This window comes from Bubalus bubalis, chromosome 19 (assembly GCF_019923935.1).
Source record: "Bubalus bubalis isolate 160015118507 breed Murrah chromosome 19, NDDB_SH_1, whole genome shotgun sequence".
In the NCBI taxonomy this organism is placed as follows: Eukaryota; Metazoa; Chordata; class Mammalia; order Artiodactyla; family Bovidae; genus Bubalus; species Bubalus bubalis.
Genome location: NC_059175.1, coordinates 33744677 through 33749972, shown reverse-complemented (window position 1 = coordinate 33749972; position 5296 = coordinate 33744677). Strand labels below are relative to the sequence as shown.

Below are 5296 nucleotides of genomic sequence, written 5' to 3'. Positions count from 1 at the left end.
GAAACTAATATAATGTTGTTGTTGTTTAGTCACTAAGTTGTGTCCAATTCTTTGCCACCCCATGAACTGTAGCTTGCCAGGCTGCTCTGTCCATGGGATTCTCCAGGCAAGAATGCTGGGATGAGTTGCCATTTCCCTCTCCAGGGGCTCTTCCCGACCCAGGGATTGAACCTGTGTCTCCAACACTGGCAGGCAGATTCTTTACCACTGAGCCAGTAGGGAAGCCCAATGTTATATATCATCAACATTTTTTAAACTATTATACTAGAATGAGTAGCCTTTCCCTTCTCCAGGGGATCTTCCCAACCCAGGGATCGAACCCAGGTTGCCCTCATTGCAGGCAGATTCTTTACCAGCTGAGCCAAAAAAAAAAAAAGAAGCCCTTTAAATTTAAGTTTTTCTAAAAAGTAAGGTTATGGATAGGATGACGGAAGCTGGATCTCCGCTTACTTGAGCACTCCCGCAGCACAGTTTCCACTTTCAGGCTTCTCAAATTTTCTAGGAAGCCTTAGATATTTGTTCTGAAAACCCAACCTCCCTCATGGTGCTCTGTAAAATGAAGAAAAACTTTCTAACTCACAATGTTACTTGCCTCCAAAAACCTTCAAGTGGTAAGACAATTTACATCGCCCAGTCCTGGGGTATTACACCAACACCTTACTCTTCACTCATATTTTTTTTAACAGCAAATTCAAGAAGCTTTTACTGTTCCTAGTATTTGCATTTTGATTGCTTTGTGTAGTTTGGGCTTGGAAAATCATCTTCATGCAAGGGCCATATACACAAAAATCAATCTAACTCTATTTAGTTTTTACAAAAGCAAGATTTCTCATTAAAAATTAAGAAGGATAAAAAAAGCAAAGAAATTTTTATAAGTAAAATGAATAGCCCCAAAATAAATCCACACACTTAAGGTCAATTAATTTACGACAAAGGAGGAAAGAATATACAATGAAGAAAAGATAACCTCTTCAATAAGTGGTGCTGGGAAAACTGGACAGCTACATAAAATATAGCAATATTTTTTTTGGTCTAGCTCCCAAAGTAAAAGAAATAAGAGCAAAATTAAATAGGGCCTTATTAAACTGAAAAGCGCTGGCACAGCATAGGAAGCTATCAACAAAACAAAAAGACAACTTACAAATGGGAGAAAACATGTGCAAATGCTATGACCTACAAGCAGTTATAAAACATATAAACACCTCATCCAACCTAATATCAAAAAAACAAACAGCAGGCTCAAACTCTTTCAGAAAATTGCAGAGGAAGGTAAACTTCCAAACTCATTCTATGAGGCCACCATCACCCTAATACCAAAACCTGACAAAGATCCCACAAAAAAAGAAAACTACAGGCCAATATCACTGATGAACATAGATGCAAAAATCCTTAACAAAATTCTAGCAATCAGAATCCAACAACACATTAAAAAGATCATACACCATGACCAAGTGGGCTTTATCCCAGGGATGCAAGGATTCTTCAATATCTGCAAATCAATCAATGTAATACACCACATTAACAAATTGAAAAATAAAAACCATATGATTATCTCGATAGATGCAGAGAAAGCCTTTGACAAAATTCAACATCCATTTATGATAAAAACTCTCCAGAAAGCAGGAATAGAAGGAACATACCTCAACATAATAAAAGCTATTTATGACAAACCCATAGCAAATATTATCCTCAATGGTGAAAAATTGAAAGCACTTCCTCTAAAGTCAGGAACAAGACAAGGGTGCCCACTTTCACCATTACTATTCAACATAGTTTTGGAAGTTTTGGCCACAGCAATCAGAGCAGAAAAAGAAATAAAAGGAATCCAAATTGGAAAAGAAGAAGTAAAGCTCTCACTGTTTGCAGATGACATGATCCTCTACATAGAAAACCCTAAAGACTCCACCAGAAAATTACTAGAACTAATCAATGACTATAGTAAAGTTGCAGGATATAAAATCAACACACAGAAATCCCTTGCATTCCTATACACTAATAATGAGAAAACAGAAAGAGAAATTAAGGAAACAATTCCATTCACCATTGCAACGGAAAGAATAAAATACTTAGGAATATATCTACCTAAAGAAACTAAAGACCTATATATAGAAAACTATAAAACACTGGTGAAAGAAATCAAAGAGGACACTAACAGATGGAGAAATATACCATGTTCATGGATTGGAAGAATCAATGTAGTGAAAATGAGTATACTACCCAAAGCAATCTATAGATTCAATGCAATCCCTATCAAGCTACCAACAGCATTCTTCACAGAGCTAGAACAAATAATTTCACAATTTGTATGGAAAAACAAAAAACCTCGAATAGCCAAAGCGATCTTGAGAAAGAAGAATGGAACGGGAGGAATCAACCTACCTGACTTCAGGCTCTACTACAAAGCCACAGTTATCAAGACAGTATGGTACTGGCACAAAGACAGAAATATAGATCAATGGAACAAAATAGAAAGCCCAGAGATAAATCCACGCACATATGGACACCTTATCTTCGACAAAGGAGGCAAGAATATACAATGGATTAAAGACAATCTCTTTAACAAGTGGTGCTGGGAACTCTGGTCAACCACTTGTAAAAGAATGAAACTAGAACACTTTCTAACACCATACACAAAAATAAACTCAAAATGGATTAAAGATCTAAACGTAAGACCAGAAACTATAAAACTCCTAGAGGAGAACATAGGCAAAACACTCTCTGACATACATCACAGCAGGATCCTCTATGACCCACCTCCCAGAATATTGGAAATAAAAGCAAAAATAAACAAATGGGACCTAATTAACCTTAAAAGCTTCTGCACATCAAAGGAAACTATTAGCAAGGTGAAAAGACAACCTTCAGAATGGGAGAAGATAATAGCAAATGAAGCAACTGACAAACAACTAATCTCGAGAATATACAAGCAACTCCTACAGCTCAACTCCAGAAAAATAAATGACCCAATCAAAAAATGGGCCAAAGAACTAAATAGACATTTCTCCAAAGAAGACATACAGATGGCTAACAAACACATGAAAAGATGCTCAGCATCACTCATTATCAGAGAAATGCAAATCAAAACCACCATGAGGTACCATTTCACACCAGTCAGAATGGCTGCGATCCAAAAGTCTACAAGTAATAAATGCTGGAGAGGGTGTGGAGAAAAGGGAACCCTCTTACACTGTTGGTGGGAATGCAAACTAGTACAGCCACTATGGAGAACAGTGTGGAGATTCCTTAAAAAACTGGAAATAGACATGCCTTATGATCCAGCAATCCCACTGCTGGGCATACACACTGAGAAAACCAGAAGGGAAAGAGACACGAGTACCCCAATGTTCATCGCAGCACTGTTTATAATAGCCAGGACATGGAAGCAACCTAGATGCCCATCAGCAGATGAATGGATAAGAAAGCTGTGGTACATATACACAATGGAGTATTATTCAGCCATTAAAAAGAATACATTTGAAGCAGTTCTAATGAGGTGGATGAAACTGGAGCCTATTATACAGAGTGAAGTAAGCCAGAAAGAAAAACACCAATACAGTATACTAACGCATATATATGGAATTTAGAAAGATGGTAACAATAACCCTGTGTACGAGACAGCAAAAGAGACACTGATGTATAGAACAATCTTATGGACTCTGTGGGAGAGGGAGAGGGTGGGAAGATTTGGGAGAATGGCATTGAAACATGTAAAATATCATGTATGAAACGAGTTGCCAGTCCAGGTTCGATGCACGATACTGGATGCTTGGGGCTGGTGCACTGGGACGACCCAGAGGGATGGAATGGGGAGGGAGGAGGGAGGAGGGTTCAGGATGGGGAACACATGTAAACCTGTGGCGGATTCATTTTGATATTTGGCAAATCTAATACAGTTATGTAAAGTTTAAAAATAAAATAAAATTAAAAAAAAAAAAAAGAAAGAAAGCAGTGGTACATATACACAATGGAGTATTACTCAGCCATTAAAAAGAATACATTTGAATCAGTTCTAATGAGGTGGATGAAACTGGAGCCTATTATACAGAGTGAAGTAAGCCAGAAAGAAAAACACCAATACAGTATACTAACGCATATATATGGAATTTAGAAAGATGGTAACAATAACCCTGTGTACGAGACAGCAAAAGAGACACTGATGTATAGAACAGTCTTATGGACTCTGTGGGAGAGGGAGAGGGTGGGAAGATTTGGGAGAATGGCATTGAAACATGTAAAATATCATGTATGAAACGAGTTGCCAGTCCAGGTTCGATGCACGATACTGGATGCTTGGGGCTGGTGCACTGGGACGACCCAGAGGGATGGTATGGGGAGGGAGGAGGGAGGAGGGTTCAGGATGGGGAACACATGTATACCTGTGGCGGATTCATTTTGATATTTGGCAAAACTAATACAATTATGTAAAGTTTAAAAATAAAATAAAATTAAAAAAATAAAAATAAAAACTACTCAAAAAAATAAAAATAAAAATGTCAATACAAAAAAAAAATGGGCAAAAAATCTCAATAGACATTTTTCCAAAAAAAGACATAAAAATGGCTAAAAGGTTCATGAAAACATGCTCAACATCACTAATCATAAGAGAAATGCAAATCAAAATCACAATGAGAGGAATTCCCTGATGGTCCAGTGGTTAGGACTCAGCACTCTCACTGCTGAGGGCCTGGGTTCGATCCCTGGTCAGAGAACTAAAATCTCACAAGTCTCACATCATGGCTTGGCAAAAAAAAAAAAAAAGAATTGCAATGAGATACTACCTCACACCTGTTAGAATGGCTATCATCAAAAAGACCACAAATTACAAATGCTGGTGAGGATACAGAGAAAAGGGACCCCTCCTAGGTTGTTGATGGGAATGTAAACTGGTGCAGCCACTATGGAAAACAGGATGGAGGTTTCTCAAATAATTGAAAATAGAACTACCATATAATCCAGCAATTCCACTCCTGGGTTCATATCCAAAGAAAACAAATACATTGATTTGAAAGATACACACCCTAGTGTTCACAGCAGTATTATTTACAATAGTCAAGATATTAAGGCAACCTAAGTGTCCACCAATAGATGGATAGATTTTTAAAAAGTGCAATATGTGTGTGGGTGTGTGTATAGTGTGTGTATGTATGTGTACTATATATGCAATGGAATATTAGTCATGAAAAGATGAAGTTCTGCCATTTGTAACAATGTGGATGGTCCTAGAGAGTATTAAACTTAGTGAAATAAGTCACATAGAGAAATATGTTCTGTTATGCCTTACACGTGGAATAAAAAA

At 37.4% G+C, this 5296-nt stretch overlaps 1 non-coding gene across 1 annotated transcript; it reads left to right on the top strand.

Moving 5' to 3' along the window:
- Positions 1–4636: 4636 nt before the first annotated feature.
- On the top strand, positions 4637–4709 carry TRNAE-CUC. Its single transcript has one exon. It is a non-coding gene; the product is annotated as a tRNA-Glu (tRNA).
- The last annotated feature ends 587 nt before the right edge of the window (positions 4710–5296 follow it).